Source organism: Oryx dammah, unplaced genomic scaffold (assembly GCF_014754425.2).
Source record: "Oryx dammah isolate SB20612 unplaced genomic scaffold, SCBI_Odam_1.1 HiC_scaffold_18, whole genome shotgun sequence".
In the NCBI taxonomy this organism is placed as follows: domain Eukaryota; kingdom Metazoa; phylum Chordata; class Mammalia; order Artiodactyla; family Bovidae; genus Oryx; species Oryx dammah.
Genome location: NW_024070202.1, coordinates 66,821,662 through 66,842,510, shown reverse-complemented (window position 1 = coordinate 66,842,510; position 20,849 = coordinate 66,821,662). Strand labels below are relative to the sequence as shown.

The 20,849-nt window shown below is 43.6% G+C and overlaps 1 pseudogene; it reads left to right on the top strand.

Moving 5' to 3' along the window:
* The first annotated feature begins 12,811 nt into the window (after positions 1-12,811).
* LOC120877410 lies at positions 12,812-13,619 on the top strand (annotated as a pseudogene).
* Positions 13,620-20,849: the final 7,230 nt, after the last annotated feature.

Here is a 20,849-nt window from a genome sequence, read left to right as displayed (position 1 = left end):
AAGCACAAGCTGGAATCAAGATTGCCAGGAAAAATATCAACAACCTCAGATATGCAGATGATACCACTCTAATGGAAGAAAGTGAAGAGGAACTAAAGAGCCTCTTGATGAGGGTGAAAGAGGAGAGTGAAAAAACTGGCTTAAAACTCAACATTCAAAACCTAAGATCATGGCATCCAGTCTCATCACTTCACAGCAAATAAATGAGGAAAAAGTGGAAGCAGTGACAGATTTTATTTTCTTCGGCTCCAAAATCACTGTGGACAGTGGCTGCAGCCATAAACTTAAAAGGCACTTGCTCCTTGGAAGGAAAGCTATGACCAACCTAGACAGCGTATTAAAAAGCAGAGGCATCACTTTGCCCACAAAGGTCCATATAGTCAAAGCGATGGTGTTTCCAGTAGTCATGTATGGATATGGCAGTCGGACCATAAAGAAGGCTGAATGTCAAAGAATTGATGCTCTTGAAGTGTGGAACTGGAGAAGACTCTTGAGAGTCCCTTGGATAGCAAGGAAATCAACCCTGAATATTCACTGGAAGGACTGGTGCTGAAGCTGAAGCTCCAATACTTTGGCCACCTGATGAGAAGAGCTGACTCACTGGAAAAGACTGAAGCTGGGAAAGATTAAAGGCAAAAGGAGAAGGGGGAGGCAGAGGATGAGATATTAGATAGCATCACCGGTTCCATGGCAGTTACAGAAGTACAAGATAAATTGGTATGCCCTGTTGTTTAAGGATCTCCAGGACATACTGTAGGGTTAAAAATATATATATTAGTTTTAGTGTATGTGGTATGAGGCTATTTACACACAGAAAGGAGAGCAACCATAAAACAACTAACAAAATTGTGTGGGTAGATAACTCAGCAACTAGAGTGATTGTGAAAAAATCTCGTATGGAAATGTACAAAGGAAATGGTCAGTACCAATTCCTAGGCTTTTGATCCCCTCAGGCAGGTGAAGGATATAAAAAGAGGTCAGAGTGATGAGAAGATAATTCATAAGATTTCTTTGGGTGAGATTTCCATGGGAGGGGAGAACCCTTGTTACTTTCTACTCCAGTCCAAGGAAAGGGGTTCCAGTGGAAAGCCTGGTACGTGGTTTCTGATGTTGAGGACGGGGGACTGAATGGGTGGGATTTGAGTTCCACTAAGGAGATCTAATGGGTGGACTATGGCTGATTAAGTGCTGTCTGTGGGAGCTGAAGAGTGCTAAGGCCTTGGGGAAACTCCCCTCTGTCAACAGGAGGGAGTAAAGGATGGGTGAGGGCATCTTGGTGCCAGGACAGCCATGTAGGACAGAGACTCTTTAAGTCCTGTCCAAGTATCCCATCCCCTGGGGTGAGGGTTCCAGCTGCAGGAGTCTATGTCAGTTGGACTACTGAGAACCCCCGTTGGAGCAGGCAGCTCAGGAGAGCAAACATATCGCATGCCACAGAAAGGGAGTACTTCCAAAGCTGGGAATGTCTGAACCAAGGTGTACTCCTTTCTCAGGGCTGCTGTAACAAAGTGCCACAAACCTACAAAGTCCTGAGTTCTACAGTGAGCTAACAGTGACAGAGAGTGGTGAGAACTCAAAGGTAAGTCTAGAAGCCATAACATGAAGCCAGGGAACCTGCAGGCTATGGAAAGGAAAGCAAGAATGAATTCATGGAAAAGATGGACGTTTCTAGGCTAACATCTGGGACAGTGGTACCACCCATGTCTTTATTTAGCTTGCCCAGATGGAGCAAGTATGGTTGGGCAGTCAGGATCTGAGACCAGTCCATTTCAGTACATGGTTTAGTACAGAATGCCAAACAAACACACTCCGTATTTCCTTGGGTCACTGCTACCGTGGAATTGTTAAAGAGCGGTCCTTGGTCTGCCCTCCCCCACCCCTTACTACATTCTAGGAATAAGCAGAACTGGGGGTAAGAGCCAGCGCCTTTCCCTTTCCTACAAGCTTGGGAATGAACAGAGCCATCTCCTCCTGCCCACACGATGAGCTGTTCCTGATGGGGAAACTGTGACCTTTCCGCTCCAGATTTGTGCACCAGGAGAAGGATTTACTTTATTCCATTAAGAGTTTGGAAGAAATGCTCCTAATTATATACCGTGTGGTTATACAATGTTCCTGTTTCCTCAGTTTCATTTTGCATTACAGTTACCGCTGAAAGAATAAAATCAGATTGAAAGATGTAGCAACATGGCTTTCTACAAGACAGAAAAGAAAAAAAAAAACCTTAAGCGTATTTGAAGAGGCAGAGGCGTTACTTACTTAATCATAAAGGTATTTTTAATATAATTTTATTTTTTGTTATAGATGGAAGCCAGATAAGCCGAAGAGAGCCTTTTAATGTGTGTGTTTTTTTTCCCATGAAAGAAAGTGGTTTTTTCCCATGAAAGAAAGTGAAAGTGAAAGTCATTCAGTCATGTCTGACTCTTTGCGACCCCATGGAGTATACAGTCCATGGAATTCTCCAGGCCAGAATACTGGAGTGGGTAGTCTTTCTCTTCTCCAGGGGATCTTCCCAACCAGGGATCGAACCCAGGTCTTAAGCATTGCTGCTGTTAAGTCGCTTCAGTCGTGTCCGACTCTGTGTGACCCCATAGATGGCAGCCCACCAGGCTCCCCCGTCCCTGGGATTCTCCAGGCAAGAACACTGGAGTGGGTTGCCATTTCCTTCTCCAATGCATGAAAGTGAAAAGTGAAAGTGAAGTCGCCCAGTCGTGCCCGACTCTTAGCGACCCCATGGACTGCAGCCTACCAGGCTCCTTCGTCCATGGGATTTTCCAGGCAAGAGTACTGGAGTGGGTTGCCATTGCAGGCGGATTCTTTACCAGCTCAGCCACAAGGCTATTAATAAATAGAAAATGTATTTTGCGCAATTGACAGCAGAGGGCGCTCTTCTCACAGATTCGTTTCTACCAGAACTTTTCTCAAAGGAAAACAGTTGTTAAAATACTTTTGGGTATGTTAACAAGCTTATGACTTCTCCTAATACTTCTCCTAAATATATTTATTTATCCTAGTGTGTATAAATAAATGTAGTATATTTATTTATACTATATAAATAATATGTATAAATATATTTTATATATTTAAATTTACATACAGCCATGTTAATATATTTTATATACATATATCAATTTATATGTTCAAATTATATATATTTACATAAACTTGTAAATATACACAAATATATATGCATTTATTACTTTTATGATTTCTCTCCTATCCATTAACACTGAAACCTGAAACCTCATGTGATCACGTTCCTGTGAATAATCACCACTTTTTTCTCCTTAAGCATGTCAACTTCCTGTGTCGTCACAGAAACTTTCAGTCTTGAGCTCAAAAAGCTGGGTCTCTGGGTACTGCCTTCTATTCTCCAGTTTATGTGTTTTCTCCTGTCCTACAGACAGGCCCCCAAGCCATTTTTGGAGTATGTCCAGAAGAGGAGGTAGATTTACTTCCTCTTGTACAGGCTTTGGTCACACTCTCTGCTGTGGTCAGGCTGCAGACTCCTCCAACACTCCTTCCCCTTCTCTTTTCTTTGCCTCTCCTCCTCTCCTGTGTCTTTACTTCTCCAAGCCTTTCTGTCATTCTCCTCTCCCTCCCAAAGTCATCACTAACTAAGCTTCCCACTATGGTAGCCAGCAGTGATCCCTGCCTACTTGTATATATACCCTTGCAGGGCTGGCCTGTGTAACAGTTAGAATACTGTAGGAATGACATCGTGTGACTTGCAAAGTTAAGGTCATAAAAGACACATGGCTTCTAACCATGATCTGTCTTGGATCACTGAGCCAGCTGCCACGTTGTGAGAAGGCTCAAGCAGTCCTAGGGAGGGTCCATGTTTCAAAGAGCAGAGTTGGCCTGCCAACAGCCAGCAGTGCTTTTTCAATCATGAGAGGGAGCCACTTGGAAAGCAAGTCCTCCAGCTCCAATACAGCCTTCAGATGACTGCGACCTTATCCCTTCTCGGCCTTTTGGCTAAGATCAAGTGTAGATGACTGCAACCCTGCATCTTGACTACAGCCTCAAAAGAAACCCTGAGCCAGAACCACCCAACTAAGTCAATTCTGAATTCCTGAACCACAGGAGCTGTGAGATATTACAGTTTATTGTTTTAAGACATGAGGTTTGGGGTAATTTGTTATGCAGAAACTAATACTCCCCTCATTATGCCTGATGACATATTTAACCAGGCTGTGTGTGGTTCCATATCCTTGTGGTTAAAGTTCTCCGGTGGCTCAACATTAATTTCAGGATATAATCAGATGCTGTGACCTGGCAGGAGGTCTTTCACGATCTGGCTCCTGCATGCCTCCTGGCTTCACTCAGCTCACCCTCTCTTTCCTTCCCCATATCTCCAGTGACACTGAGAAACCTTTCATTTCCCTAAATGTGGATAGATAAAATTGACAGATAAAATATGAGATGCCCAGTTAAATATGAAATTTATATAAACAATGAATGATTGTTACTGTTGCACAATATTTGGGACCTACTAATAGCAAGGAGATCCAACCAGTCCATTCTGAAGGAGATCAGCCCTGGGATTTCTTTGGAAGGAATGATGCTAAAGCTGAAACTCCAGTACTTTGGCCACCTCATGCAAAGACTTGACTCATTGGAAAAGACTGTGATTCTGGGAGGGATTGGGGGCAGGAGGAGAAGGGGACAACAGAGGATGAGATGGCTGAATGGCATCACTGACTCGATGGACATGAGTTTGAGTGAACTCCAGGAGTTGGTGATGGACAGGGAGGCCTGGCGTGCTGCGATTCATGGGGTTGCAAAGAGTCGGACACGACCGAGCGACTGAACTGAACTGAACTGAATACTAAAAATACTACATGGTATATACCTATTCCAAAAAGTTCTTTTTTGTTTATCTGAAATTCAAATTAAATGGGGCATTCTGTATTCTTGTTTGCTGAATCTGTTGACTCTACAGATGTGAAATGACCTCTCTCAGTTCCTGTTCCTAGCCCCTTCCTGCCTGGATCACTGTAGATTCCCTTGCTGACTTACTCTCCTGTAAGACTTAGCTGACACCACCTTAATAGCAGAAAGTGAAGAGGAACTAAAGAGCCTCTTGATGAAGGTGAAAAAGGAAAGTGAAAAAACTGTCTTAAAACTCAACATTCAAAAAACTAAGATCATGGCATCCAGTCCCATCACTTCATGGTATACAGGGAAACGATGGAAACTGTGACAGACTTTATTTTCATGGGCTCCAAAATCACTGCGGACAGCAACTGCAGCCATGAAATCAAAAGACATTTGCTCCTTGGAAGAAAAGTTATGACAAACCTAGCCAGCATATTAAAAAAGCAGAGACATCACTTTCCCAACAACGGTCCACATAGCCAAAGCTATAGTTTTTCCCGCAGTCATGTGAGAGTTGGACCATAAAGAAAGGCTGAGCACCTAAGAACTGATGCTTTCAAATTGTGGTGTTGGAGAAGACTCTTGAGAGTCCCTTGAACATCAAGGAGATCAAACTAGTCAACCTTAAAAGAAATCAACACTGAATATTCATTGTAAGGATTGATGCTGAAGCTGAAGCTCCAATACTTTGGCCACCTGATGCAAAGAGCTGACTCACTGAAAAAGACCCTGATTCTGGGAAAGATTGAGGGCAGGAGGCAGAGGACTGAATCATCAACTCAGTGGACATGAGTATGAGCAAACTCCAGGAGACAGTGAAGGACAGGGAGGCCTGACGTGCTTCAGTCCCTGGGGTCGCAGAGTCAGACATGACTGAGTGATTGAACAACAAAGACTCAGCCCAGACAGGAATGTCTCTAGGAAACCTCTGCTGATTGGGGCCACCACACACACCCCTAGATGGGTCAGATGCACCTGCGGCAGGCTTCCACTTACCCTGTCATACTCTTGCCCACCACACACGTTAGTTCAGTTCTGTTCAGTTCAGTCGCTCAGTCCTGTCTGACTCTTTGTGATCCCATGAATTGCAGCATGCCAGGCCTCCCTGTCCATCACCAACTCCCGGCTCCACCCAAAACCATGTCCATTGAGTCGGTAATGCCATCCAACCATCTCATCCTCTGTTGTCCCCTTCTCCTCCTGCCCTCAATCTTTCCCAGCATCAGGGTTTTTTTCAAATGAGTCACCTCTCCACATGAGGTGGCCAAAGTATTGAAGTTTCAGCTTCAACATCAGTCCCTCCAATGAACACCCAGGACTAATCTCCTTTAGGATGGACTGGTTGGATCTCCTTGCAGTTCAAGGGACTCTCAAGAGTCTTCTCCAATACCACAGTTCAAAAGCATCAATTCTTCGGTGCTCAGCTTTCTTTCTTTATAGTCTAACTCTCACATCCATACATGACCACTGGAAAAACCATTGCCTTGACTAGACGGACCTTTGTTGGCAAAATAATGTCTCTGCTTTTGAATATGCTGTCTAGGTTGGTCATAACTTTCCTTCCAAGGAGCAAGCGTCTTTTAATTTCATGGCTGCAATCACCATCTGCAGTGATTTTGGAGCCCCAAAAAAATAAAGTCTGACACTGTTTCCCCATCTATTTCCCATGAAGTGATGGGACCAGATGCCATGAATGTTTTCTGAATGTTGAGCTTTAAGCCAACTTTTTCACTCTCCACTTTCACTTTCATCAAGAGGCTTTGTAGTTCCTCTTCACTTTCTGCCATAACGGTGGTATCATCTGCATATCTGAGGTTATTGATATTTCTCCTGGCAATCTTGATTCCAGCTTGTGCTTCCTCCAGCCCAGTGTTTCTCATGATGTACTCTGAATGTAAGTCAAATAAGCAGGGTGACAATATACAGCCTTGAGGTACTCCTTTTCCTATTTGGAATCAGTCTATTGTTCCATGTCCAGTTAATTAATGATTAATTTGTCCATCTCCATACTAGACTATGAACTTCTGGTAGTTTCAGGTATTGTATTCTACATCACTGTAGCCTTAGAGCCAAAAACATGGTATGATCATAGCTTAAAAAACTACTGAATACTAATTGTAAGCTAATCATTGTTCTAGGATATTTGCATATATGAGCTCACTGAATCTTCACATCAGCCTGAAAGAAGTACTGTTAATATCCATTTTGCTTTTACTGAAGAAACTGAGGCATGACATTATACAACGTCACTCAACAATGGCAGTTGTTTTGAATTTTGAGTTTTAAACTTGTGTTCAAAGGCTTGAGTGGAAAATGAGTTCCTCCAGAAAGGATTTTGATTTCTTGTTCCAGGCACGTCAGAGCATCATAGCCTGAGACTACAGTAAGTTACCTTCTTACTTGGTGGTTTCTCAGATGATGAAGGTAGCGTGCTATTACAGGTTTGGGAACGCATGTACACCCGTGGTGGATTTATGTCAATGTATGGCAAAACCAATACAGAATTGTAAAGTAAAATAAAAAATAAATAAATTTAAAAAATAAAATGTATTACGACCCTTTGGAAAAAAAAAAAAAAGAAATACAACGTGACTCAATAAATAACATGACTCAAGACAGAAGTACTCCTGTCATCTCCCTTTTCTTTATGGATTTTTTTCTAGTTCCCCCTTTTATCTAGAAGTGTAGACATTTGAGAATCCAAGCTCGCTGCCGGTGTCTCAGTTCCCACTCGTGCAACTATGAAGCCTCCCATTGTTGGGTTCCAGCGTTGGACAATGTTCCCAGTTCAGATGTGGCTTCAGCACGTGCTTACTGGTCTGGTTTCCTCCTTTTTCTTTTTGCCCATAGGGATTTCCCTAATAATGCCTAGCTGTGCATTTTAAATTACACATTTTATCTAGAACTTCTATGTGTTTTATGAAGAAAAGATTCTTTAGGGTGTCTGGCTCACCATGTTACTGGAAAAATGCATTCCCAAACTTCATTCTCTATTCACTCTCAATCCTCACTGCATATCAATAAGCACATTCTGAGGTCACGAAATAAATATACCCATGAAGAATCAGAGTTTGATCAGTGTTTCTTGATGATGAAACCCTTATTTCAAATAATACCTATCTGGGACTTCTCTGGTGGTCCAATGGTTAACACTTCAAGCTTCCAATGCAGGGAGCTGGGGTTCGATCCCTGATGAGGGAGCTCGATCTTGCATGCCACAGCTAATGACCTCAGATGCCGCAACAAAGATCAAAGAGCCCACATGCCTCCACTAAGACCCAGACCAGCCAAATAAATAAGTAAATGTTGAGTAATAATAATAATAATAATACCCTTTACAACGAGTAAGTCCTGGGACACTCTTCAAGAAAAAGTGGTCTAGGACTCTCTGGTGGTCCAGTGGTTAAGAGTCCACTTGCCGATGCAGGGGACACAGGTTCAGTGTCTGGGAAGACCCCCCAGGTCATGGTGCAGGCCAAGCCCAGGCGCCACAGCTGCTGAAGCCCAGTGCCCTAGAGCCTGTGCTCCGCAGCAAGAGAAGCCACCCAACGAGGAGCGCTGCCACCAGAGCATGGCCCCGCTCTCCGAAACAGCAGAAAGCCTACATGCAGCAACAGTGACTCAGCACTGCCAAAAATAAAAATGATGAATAGTCAAAAAAGAAAGAGTGCGCTAATGATTTGAATAGTGATGGTAATCGAGAGTCTGCCTGCTTAGTAGACACAACCCTTCTTAGTAAACTTAGAGAATGGCCAGAAAAACTTGGTAAACTAATTGTTTTTGTGTTCTTAAGGAATTTTGTTTGTTTGTTTGGGGTCCTCTGTGGAATCCAGAAACTGTACGTTTGCATGCCTCTTTGCCAACACACGGAGCTAATGTTACCTCTCTTCACACAGGGAAGGAAAGGAAGTACTTTCCATTCCAGCTCTTGTTTTCAAGCCCCAAAGTTTCCATGATATTATTCTGGGTATTGAAACTTTCCAAACCCAGTGTCATGCAGTAAATTTGGCGGAACAGTTGTATAAAATCTGTTCTGCCATTTTAAAATAAGGGAACTTATTATATTTATTTTTAGACCACAAAATGTCTATTTTTCTGACAGCTCAAGAACAACCACACTGAAAAGAGCTTCAGATAGAGCTACTCCTGATTAAGGGACAGAAGTTAAGCTAGTTCTCAAAAAAGTTTAAAAAAAGTTTAAATGAGCTGCCTAAACAGAACATAATCCTACATGATGCTCAGTTGAGTCACAGTGAAATAAATGGACATGCCATAAAATTCTTTCACCCGGGAATGGTTGGTCCATGGAAATTTTGAGAACAAGAATCTTTCAAATTGTGGAGTTGCATAGTTAGAGAAATCAATGATGTGAATATTTTCAGGGTCTTTGGGAGCAGGACATCCATATGCAAATTATAATAATGCTATGTTAAAATTAAAATTTATATAGAAAAAATAGGAAAAAATCAGATTCCTCTAGGGGTTTTATAAGAAATGTATCAGTTTAAAAAATTGTACTGGAGTATAGTTTATTTACAATGTTGTGTTAATTTCAGGTGTACAACGAATGATTCAGTTATACATATACATACATTCATTCATTCTCAAATTCTTTTCTCATATAGCTTATCACAGAATATTGAATATAGGTCCTTGTGATATTCAGTAGGTTCTTGTTCATTATCTGTCTTACATATAGTAGTGTGTATAATCTAGGGAATGTTTTTATTGTTTGGCTGGTTATAGTAAAAATTTATCAGAAGACTGGGGTAAAGAATTGAATCTCTTCTAGCTCTAAGATTTGCTATAAATTTTCTTCCCTGAATTTAGGACTATATATTTACCTGACAGGCTTCTAAAACAGATAATCCAGAACAAGGAATGGCTGTCTCATTGGCAGTATCTCCCTATGGTTACCATAAGATGTTTTCTCATGCACTTGGGAAGAAAATCTGGGTAAAATGGTTTACATGTTCTTCCCAGGGAATTCTTGATATTGGAGCCAGAGGCTGAGGATGTGGCTGCTGCCATCAAGGCTTGGGTCATTGTGAAGGGTCATATGTAACTCCCAAGGGCCTGTCCACCTCAGAGAGAAAGTGAAACCAGTCTTGGGGTCACACAGTGCTAACCTGAGTCTGGTTCAAGGTGACCCTCTTGATCAGTTTAGCACTGACATCATTTGCCCAGGGGGGCAAGAGTACAGTTGCATAGGGCCAAGATAAGCAGTTGTATTACTGCTACATGGAATCTGCTCCTATGCCAACATTTGAGACAGTAGAATATTGATAAAATCTCTTGTGTCCAGTTCAAGCCAAGGATGGCATACACAAAAGGCCATTGCCCGTGACACCCACAGAAGGCTTTTCTCCATTCTTTACCTATGGGACAGGAGTAAAACAATTCACACCTCTGGTTCCACCATCTTCCTGCTCAGACATGTTCATTTGTAACCCTATTCTGGGTTGACCCAGACCATCTAAACTTTCCCCCCAATAAGAACTGCATGGAAAGGTCATTCTGCAACAAGGCTACCTTCGTGGATCAAGGAGGGTCACCACAGAGAAGAGGGCACTTGCTACACAGGCTTTATGTCAGAGGTATGTCCACATCACAGAGGAAGAAAGTGGTAGAAGCACAACAAACTCAACAACAAAAAAAAGTGTCAGACTGGCCTGCCTTGTGGCAATAGTATGGAGATGATCTCACAGGAGCATAAAATTTACGTCCGTGAAGCTCTTTCCAAACTATATAGCCCCACCTGCTCAGTCCCCTACAGGGGTCCAGGCAGGCATGAAGAGGGAGGAAAGTGATTAGGTATAGAGATTCTGGGCTTCCCTGGTGACTCAGACAGTAAAGAATCTGTCTGAAATGCAGGAGACCTGGGTTCAGTCTCTAGGTTGGGACTATCCTTTGGAGAAGGGAATGGCTACCCACTCCAATATTCTTGCCTGGAGAACTCCATGGACAGAGGAGCCTGGCAGGCTACAGTCCATAGAGACTCCAGGGTTTGGACATGTCCAGTAGCTTCTTCACCCATGCATGGTTCCCTATACCCAGGTCCTATGAAGTTTATCCACCACTTATGGGCTGATCCAGATGTGTAATCTATTATGCCACATTCATCTCAATCTCCCAGGTAGGAGTTTATATTGGATCCTGACCACCAGGGACATATTCTCGTAATAGGAGCTTCCTGGTCTCCTCTCCCAGATTAAGAGCATATTGACCATTAAAGCCTTAACCACTACCTGCGTCACATACTAGAAAATGTCACTCATATATCTGGATTTGAGGCCCTGGGAACATCATGGTTTTTCCATGTGTCAAATAAATTTTTCAGCAGATACCAAGCTCAGATGGTAAAGTATCGCCCTGCAATGCAGGAGACCTGGCTTTGATCCCTAGGTCAGGAAGATCCCCTGGAGAAGAGAATGGCAACCCACTCCAGCATTCTTGCCTGGAGAATTTCATGGACAGAGGAGCCTGATGGGCCACAGTCCATGGGGTCACAAAGAGTCGGACACAACTGAGCAACTAACAACGTGACCGCATAACCTACTCCATGGAATTTGTCCACCTTGGAGGCAAGTTGTACTATTGGTGAAAAATACTTTCTTGTTAGGAGATGAATCTTGTGTTTGAGACTTACTAAACCAGGAAGTCAAGCCACAGGTGGGACTTTCAAAATACCTATTGGATGAAGAACCACTTGCTCATAAATTTGGATGAGAACTTGAGAACCAGATTTGACCTTCAATTGGATAGACAATATCTCTATCATAGGGGCTTCCCTGTAGCTCAGATGGTAAAGAATCTGCCTGCAACATAGGAGACCTGAGTTTTATCCCTGGGTCGGGAAGATTCACTAGAGAAGGAAGTGGCTACCCACTCCAGTATTCTTACCTGGAGAATTCCATGGACAAAAGTCTGGCAGGCTACAATCCATGGAGTCACAAAGAGTCGGATACAATTGAGTGACTAACACTCTCACTAGCTATATCATAATAGAATTTTCTTGGCATTTTACCGCCTCATGGGTGTTTGGCTTGGAGAGAATGAGGTGGGATGTTAGGTCAGGAAATTGTATTTTTTTTCTTTAGTGAGACCCTCTGTCCCTACCAAAGCTCAGAAACAGGGGTGAAGCTTTCAGCAGTGGGAAGGCTCAATGTGCAAATGTTTAAAGACTATAACATGCTCCCAGAATCTTATTGCCAAACATTCCTATTATCTGTGAGATCCGTCACAGACACATGAACTTCTTCTCGGGTCTGAAGGGGATCAAGGGCTTAAGTGCAGAGACTGTTTCACTGCCACCTGTATAGCTTCCAGGGCTTCGTGAGGCAGAGAGCATACTTCCATCTGCCTCCCTGTCTGTGTGTGATGTGCTGTGTCCAAAAAGGCAAGCCAGGTATTAAGCCTCTATTTCTGCATCTTACAGCTGTGAGGTTAGCAATGCATCCTTGACAGTTGTGCAATCTCTCTTCCGGCTGCTGCCCAAGTATCCCTCAAGAGAGGCACCCGGGAAGGGGAGTCTTGGATTCTCTTTCAATTCAGAGCCCAGCAGTCCGTGGGCACCTTTGTCTGGTCAGCATGCAGTACAGTGAAAGCAACTTTCTTGGTGGAACTATGACCATGATATAAATTTAACAGGCCACTTGAATCCCAGTGAGCTATTCATATCGTGCCAGGAATCTAGATCCTATTTCTAGGGAGCTCAGATAGCCTTACAACAGAGTGATAAAGATTACTATGTGCCCTGTTCAGCAACAGAAACTGTGCTTGGTCTGCTTCCTAGAGAAACTTGAAGAGGTAATAGCATTTTCTAGAGCCACACACCAAGAGAAGACAGCAGCTCATCAGTTCAGCAACTGTTGTGACCACATCTTTATTTAGTCTTTGTGATCCACTGTCAAGAATCAAATCCAGCTATTTTTCGTGGCGCCTCGGAGGCTGTCGGCCACTTCAGAATGAAGCTGAACATCTCTTTCCCGGCCACTGGCTGCCAGAAGCTCATTGAAGTGGATGATGAACGAAAACTTCGTACCTTCTACGAGAAGCGTATGGCCACAGAAGTTGCTGCTGACGCTCTGGGTGAAGAATGGAAGGGTTATGTGGTCCGAATCAGTGGCGGGAACGATAAGCAGGGTTTCCCCATGAAGCAAGGTGTCTTGACCCATGGCCGAGTTCGCCTGCTTCTGAGTAAGGGGCATTCCTGTTACAGACCAAGGAGGACTGGAGAGAGAAAGCGCAAATCTGTACGGGGTTGCATTGTGGATGCCAATCTGAGTGTTCTCAATTTGGTCATCGTGAAGAAAGGGGAGAAGGATATTCCTGGACTCTGATACTACAGTGCCTCGTCGCCTGGTTCCCAAAAGAGCCAGCAGAATCCGCAAACTTTTCAATCTCTCTAAAGAAGATGATGTCCGCCAATATGTTGTGCGAAAGCCCCTAAACAAAGACGGTCTAAAACACCCAAGATTCAGCGTCTCATGACTCCACGAGTTCTGCAACGCAAACGCCGGCGTATTGCTCTGAAGAAACAGCATACTAAGAAAAATAAAGAAGAGGCTGCAGAATATGCTAAACTTTTGGCCAAGAGAATGAAGGAGGCCAAAGAAAAAAGGCAGGAACAGATCGCCAAGAGACGGAGGCTGTCCTCTCTGAGAGCTTCTACTTCTAAGTCTGAGTCCAGTCAAAAATGAGATGTTCTGAGAGTAACAAATAAATCAGATCAGACATCAAAAAAAGAAAAAAAATCAAATCCAATCCCACCACCATCACCCCAGACTTTTTGACCATCCAGACTGGACTACTGAACTGGTAGGTTGTAGACATTTAATCTTTGTCTGCATTTGCACTTAGATGAGGAGAATGATTCCTTTATACCTTCCTGGTAATTAATTCTTCAATAGCACCATTTAGGAAGTGCAGGGAGCTCCCAGGAATAAAAAGCATTGCAGGGGTTCCAGCAAAGCTTAAAATGTGGATGCTCATCTAGAGTCAGTACCCCTTCATGGGGCTGATATTTAAGAATGTACGTTCCAGTTAAGGAGTTTGACAAAGAAATCTCCAGTGTAGTCAGATCCAATAGGTCACACACACATAAATGGGGATGTAGGGTATTCAACTAAAAGTCATATTTGCCCCAAATCCTGACAGAGGGGTTCATTTACCATGACTTAAGCCTTGAGATCTTTCTAAAGCTATTGAGAGACAGGGTTTAGACCTATTCTTCCTTCAGTCTGAACAGGACTATATCTGTATACAGGGACTCTCTGGAGCGTGAACTCAACCTCAGAAGGCAGTAACAAAGGCAGAAGCAGAGTCTCTCTGTCACTGTATTCACTGTCATAGTGTAAAAAAAATACTGCTGCCTTTTGAGGCCTCTTATTTCTATATTCCATTTTAAAATGGGACATACATTTCTGAAAAATATTGCTGTAACCTTTGTTGAAAGTGTTCGTGTCAGTCGTGTCTGACTCTTTGCAACCCCCATGGACTGTAGCCTGCCAGGCTCCTCTGTCCGTGGGATTCTCCAGGCAAGGATACTGGAGTGGGTAGCCATTCCCTTCTCCAGGGGATCTTCCCAACCCAGGGACTGAACCTGGCTCTTCCGCATGGCAGGCAGATTCTTTACCATCTGAGCCACCAGGGAAGCCCATAACTTTTAGGTACCCCTATGTCAAAGGAGTAAAGATAAGGTCATCTTGACATTAGCAGAGTCCTCATCTCCATCCAGAGCCAGGACTTGCTTTGAGCCGTGGAGTTGGGTCATGGACTTTCCTGTTTATCCTACAGGCCACCTGTTCAGGGTACATACCAAATAAGCCCATGCCCACGGCCGGGAAGGAGGAGGAAGAAGGGACACTGTGCCTGGGACAGTGAGCTGGAGAGGGGAGGTGGGGTGATGTGTAGAACAGATGCAAGGGCTGGTTATTATTAGTGTCCATGGTAAACAGCAGAGCTGCTTACACAGGGATGAAACCAGCTGCTTCTGTACTGGAGCAAGTTCCAAAGACACCTCTGCTCTCTTCCCAACCTGACCTGACTCTGAAACTGGGAAACCATGTCCCCTGCTTCCCCTGCTGCTCGTTTCTGTTTCCTCAGTGAACCTGCTGAAGCCAGATACATCATCATAACAATAACAGCAAATGGGACTTCTCTAGCTGTCCAGGGGTTGAGCCTTTGCCTTCCAATGCAGGAGGTGCAGGTTTAATCCCTGATCAGGGAGCTATGATCCCACATGCCTCAGGGCCAAAAAACCAAAACACAAAACACCAGAAGCAATATTGTAACAAATTCTTAAAAAACAAAACAACTATTGTCACCAACTTCTCAGAAACAGTTCTGAGACTTCGCATATGTAAACCCAGTTTTCCTTACAAGCCCTCTCTGATGGAGGTGCTGTGGTTGGCACTGTTTTACAGATGGCGATCTTGAAGCTTGAAAAGTTTGTCATTGCCCAAAGTTCCCCAGCTGGTGAGTGGCAGGATGGGATTTGAACCATTCCTAACCATTCTGCTGTACTGCCTCGTCTGTCAGCAGAATCTCCCCAGTCATTTTGGTTTCTGGCTTCTTCCAGGAACACTTCTTGCTGTCTCACGGTGGCCCACATTACCGGCCCCTCTGCCACCTGCCTGAGGGTTCCCTTGGTCAGAGTTTCTCAACAATAAGTGTTGAGATATGGAGATATGGAGGATCTCGTTGACACAAAGATTCTGAGTCAGTAAGTCAGGGGTCTACGATCCTGCCTTTCTAACAAGCTTCTGGGTGATACCAATGCTCTCAGTCCATGGGCCAAGTTTTGATGTGCAAACTCAAGGTAACACCTGATTCTGTAGAACAGATAGCAGCTCTGTTTCTCCCTCTGACAGTGGTGAACACTGCAGGGCTGCCTCCAAGACAGGATCCCTCCTGGATCTCCCCAACGTGCCTATGTAAATCTTCTCATTTGCAAAACCCCACAATCTCAGCTGCTGTCCCTTGCCGCCTTCTTCCACTGCTTATTCCCCGTTTGTCTGCCTCTCCCCAACCTCTCTCCATTCCCCTTTCTGTGTCTCTTTTCGCTGACTTTTAACAGCTTTGTTGAATAACCTTCACTACCGTTTTTGTTATTGGTCTTCTCACAAAAGAAATGCAGCTTCTGTTTCTTGCTACCCAGAGGTTCTGTAATTATAATAACAAAGTCCACACACAATTCTGAACCAGTCTGAAGGCTGCTCATTACTGTGGGATGTGTGTACAACACAAAAGAGGAGAAACGTGGGAAGAGAATTAGGGAAAAAGCTTGGAAGGACATTCTGTACTCTATATTTTATTTACAAGGGGGCTTGATTATTTATAATGAGAATTATTATTCTTCCTGTAATCACAAGAGAAAAGAAAGCATATTGCTGAAGTTGAGGGATATTAAGAGAATGCTGGGAGGCCTCCAGGGGTTCACAAACAGGACAACCAGGAGTTTAGAATCGCACCAAATGCTGCCACAGCCTCCAAGGGGACTACCGGTGCCCAGCAGACAATAAGCCACCTCAGGAGTGTTTCCTTCATCACCATCCAGCACTGTGACTCCTCTTTATGTTTTTTTTAAATTCCATGGAACCTTTTGATAAATGGAATCTGATGAGTAGGAGGCCTCTGTGTGCATAATCACACAAGCAAATACCATCTTAAAATTTCAGATGCTCACAGTTTTCCCATAGACATGAGAAGGGGACACTAGATTAAAATTTACCCATCTGTTATTGACTACGTGCTGGGGTCACCCCTCAATTCATATGCTGAGGCCTTAACCCCCAGTGCAATGGTATTTGGAAGTGGGGCCTTTGTGTACTCAGGTTCAGATGAGGTCATGGGGGTGGAGCCCCCATGATGGGACTGGTGCCCTTATAAGGGGATAAAGGGACCAGAGCTCCCTCCCTTCCCCCCATGTAAGGATACAACAGGCAGTCAGCTGTCTGCGGCAACAGAACCCAACCATACCAGCACCCTGATCATGGGATTTCAGCCTCCAGACTGGGGGAAGTAAATTGTTCTTTACAGATTCGATGGTATTGTGTTACAGCAGTGTGAGATGACTAAGACACCATCTAAAAGCAGGATGTTAAAATAGATTAGGGATCATGAAATTATATAGAAATGAGAGACTTGTTTAGTGCCAGGGACATTTAATATGGAGTTAGCTATGGATTCACATGCCACCTCTGCCATCACTAGGACCTTACTTAACCTCTCTGAAAGATGTATCACTCTGCCTTGGAATGCAGCAAGGGTTTCTGGAAGGAATGATTATTTCTCAGAACAAGAGAGATTTATGTGTCTGGGTCCCAGTAAGACAGTCCTTGCCCTTGCTTGCTCCCATGGCCTCCGGCCAATTGATGAGAGGTGCTGTCTGCCTTACTGAACAGAGACTGGGGTATTCCACGACACCCCAGAAAAATACACTTGTCATAAGATTGTCCTCTGGAGCATCAAGAAGCTAAAGAAAACCAAGCAACCAGAGTGGTTTGCTTATAAGCACTATTTGAAAGTCCTTGGCAAAAGTGCAATCTAAGGGTAATTGTATTTCTACATTAGGGTTTTTTTTTTTTAATTAAATTTGAAGGTCAGGGCTTTAAAGAGCACAGTGATTGGTTGTTTACCTCCATTCCCCTCTGTTTCTCGTACTTCTGTGAACATGTTCTGACCTCAAATTGTGGGTGGGAATGCAGGAAGGATGCTGTCTGTGCATTAGTGTGAGCCTTGAATTTTGCCCAGAGTGCTTCTGAAACTTTGCCAAGATGAAATAAACAGCACATAGCCTCCTTTCACATCTCAACTTGAAAATGACACTGTCAATTTTTAATTTAAAAATTTCAGGATGTTTTAAATTATTTGACAGATATTACTAGAAAAAGAGGATGTGACAACTAAATGAGAAAAGTTTATTTAGGCAAATCATAGCTTTAAATATGAAAGCAAAATCAAGCTTCTAGAAGAAACTCTTCATGACCTTGGGATAAGCAAAGATATCTTAAGCAGAACACAAAGAGGACTACTCACAAAAGAAAAAACATTTCTCTTTGATATTACAACATTTCTGTCTATTAAAAGACATCACGAAGAGACTTACAAGACAAGCTATGAAGTGAGACAAGATATTTGTAATACTTATATCTAAGGATCCCACGGTGATAAAAGACTTTTGCAGATCAAGTTTTAAAAGACAAAACCAAAATTTTAAGTGATCAAAAGACTTGAGCAGGCACTTCACAGAGAAAGAAACCCAAATGGCCCATGTGTGCATAAATAGGTATTGGACTTCATTAGTCATCACACCAGAGAAGGCAATGGCACCCCACTCCAGTACTCTTGCCCGGAAAATCCCATGGACAGAGGAGCCTGGGAGGCTGCAGTCCACGGGGTTGCTGAGGGTCGGACGCGACTGAGTGACTTTACTTTCAGTTTTCACTTTCATGCACTGGAGAAGGAAATAGCAACCCACTCCAGTGTTCTTGCCTAGAGAATCCTTGGGATGGTGGAGCCTGGTGGGCTGATGTCTATGGGGTCGCATAGAGTCGGACACGGCTGAAGCGACTTAGCAGCAGCAGCAGCAGTCATCACACAAACAGAAGTTAAAAATCGCAGTGGCAGGGAGTGCCTTGGTGGCTCAGTGGTAAAGAATCTACCTGCCAATGCAGGGGACGAGGGTTCCATCCCTGAGTCCAAGAAGATCCCACATGCCGAGGGGCAACTAAGCTCAAACGCCACAACTACTGGAGACCGCTTGCTCTAGGGCCTGTGCTCCAGAACAAGAGAGGCCACCGCAGTGAGACGTCCGCACACAGCAAGAAAGAGCAGCCCCTGCTCCTTGCAACTAGAGAAAAAACCACACACAGCAAGACCTAGCACAGCCAATAAATAAATAAATACCTTTTTTAAAAAACCACAGTGCCAGACACTACTCTTCCATCAGAACAGTTGAAATAAAAGACTATACCAAGGGTGGGAGAGGATATGGAACATCTGAACCCCTATATCCTCCTGGTGGGAATGTACATCGGTTCAAACATCTTCATGGGTGACCCTTATGAAGATGCTGAGTCCTGAGACAGAAGGAGACACCTAGTGGTAGAAATAAAAATAAAGTGAACTCCCACTGGGAGGTATTGAGTCTTTCTTATACTTGATCCATATGAGGAAACCCTTTGCTACTGGTTGGTGCCCTGCAGGAACCCAGTTTGCCTTTACACAGTTCTCTCCTTGATCACATTTCTTTCTTTCTTTGGGGTTTAGATCTCTAGGTCTGGGACCATTTATCTCATTCCACCATCACCACCACCACCACACCCAGTTCCAACAATTTTCTTTTTATTATTACTTTCAGGGGATAAATGAAGAAATAGCAAGCTAAGAGATTTACTCCCTATCACTGCAAAATGTATGCCTAAGCAGCCCTTTCTCATGCTGCTAACACTTTTATTTGTCATAAGATTCTCAGGCCCAGTATTAATATAGATTGAAATACGGTCCTTCACTGCAATTATTCTTTATCGAGCATGAATGCATGTGATTATCATCTTATTTAGTAAATTACCCTTGATATTTCTTCACACCCACTTCTTGGTTATTCTGTGTGCTTCTGGTGCCTGATTCCTCCTACCCCTCCTGACACCCAGCCCTCCTGTTGTGGCCTTTACAACTGAACAATGCTCACAGTTCTGTGAATTTCTCATCCAGCCAGTGCTATCATTTGCCAAGAACAATTTGGGAATATTGGAACGCAGCCTCCTTTCACAGTCTGTGCACATTTCTATGCTTGAAGTTAGAGATATAGTTTTATAAAGTGAATGTTTAACTCCAGCCTAATCTCAATTTTCCTTAGACATACTGCATAGTGCACTAAAGTTCATGCAAGTTATTTTCCTGGGTGGAACCTGATATTTGGGCCACTAAGTGCTTCCATGTGTTTAATCCAAGTGGCCAAAGGGAGGACAGATTTGCATGCAAGATCATTTCTAGGAAATTTATGCCTGAGGCACTCACTAATTTTTTTCAGTGTCATAAACCCTGCTGATCTCCAACAACAGTTGGAACTTGCAGTGCAAAATGGAAGTTTCTTTTGTTTTGTTTCTACCTAGAATTGCATGAGTGGGCTTTCCCTTTGTGGCAGACACAACTTACTCACTACTCAGTATTCCTTTCCCTCTTCCACACCCCACTCCTTTCCTGAATGCAGAACCCTGATTTTGCTCCAGGAAATACCGAGCAGTGGGTCTCTTCCAGGGAGGGCAACCTCATCCCCTCCAGCCCCAGCCTATGATTGGTCTAGAGGTGGCCGTGTGACCCAATTCTGCCAATGAGATGTAAGGAAACACCTGGTAGGTGGAGCTTCTGGAGAAATGGCTGCCTTCCTGACAAAACGGTTATAGGCTTGCTTTTCCTAGCTCTTTGCCCCTTTGCTGTACTGTCTTCATCCCTCCTTTCTCTTGCCTATAACACAAAATGACAGTAGAATGGCAGTAGCCACCTGTGGTCAAAAGGAAATGGCCAAGAGAAATGTAGACATCGGCCTTAATATTGTTGAACTGTTGAATCAGCATCAGGCAACAGCCCACCTCCAGCTTCTCTTTATGTGAGAAAAATAAACCTCTAACAGTTTAAACCTCTCTAGTTTGTTTCTGTTACCTACAGCCAAAGGCACTCCTAGCCCAGACACACTTTTTTTTTTTTTTAATCTTAGTGAGGTCAAGCAGAAGTAATATGTATTGAGTTTCTACACACCAGGAGTTAGGTTGTTTTAAATGTGCTAGCTCATTAGCCCCTGGTTATAACCTCATGAAGTAGCTCTTAGCATCTCTGTCTACAGAACAGGACACTGAGTTCAAAGAGATTGAGAAAAAGGCAGATCTAAGATGAAACCCAGGCCTAACTCCAGTGTCCAAGCACTTGTCATCCCAACACTGCCAACTGTTGGAAAGAGCAGATGG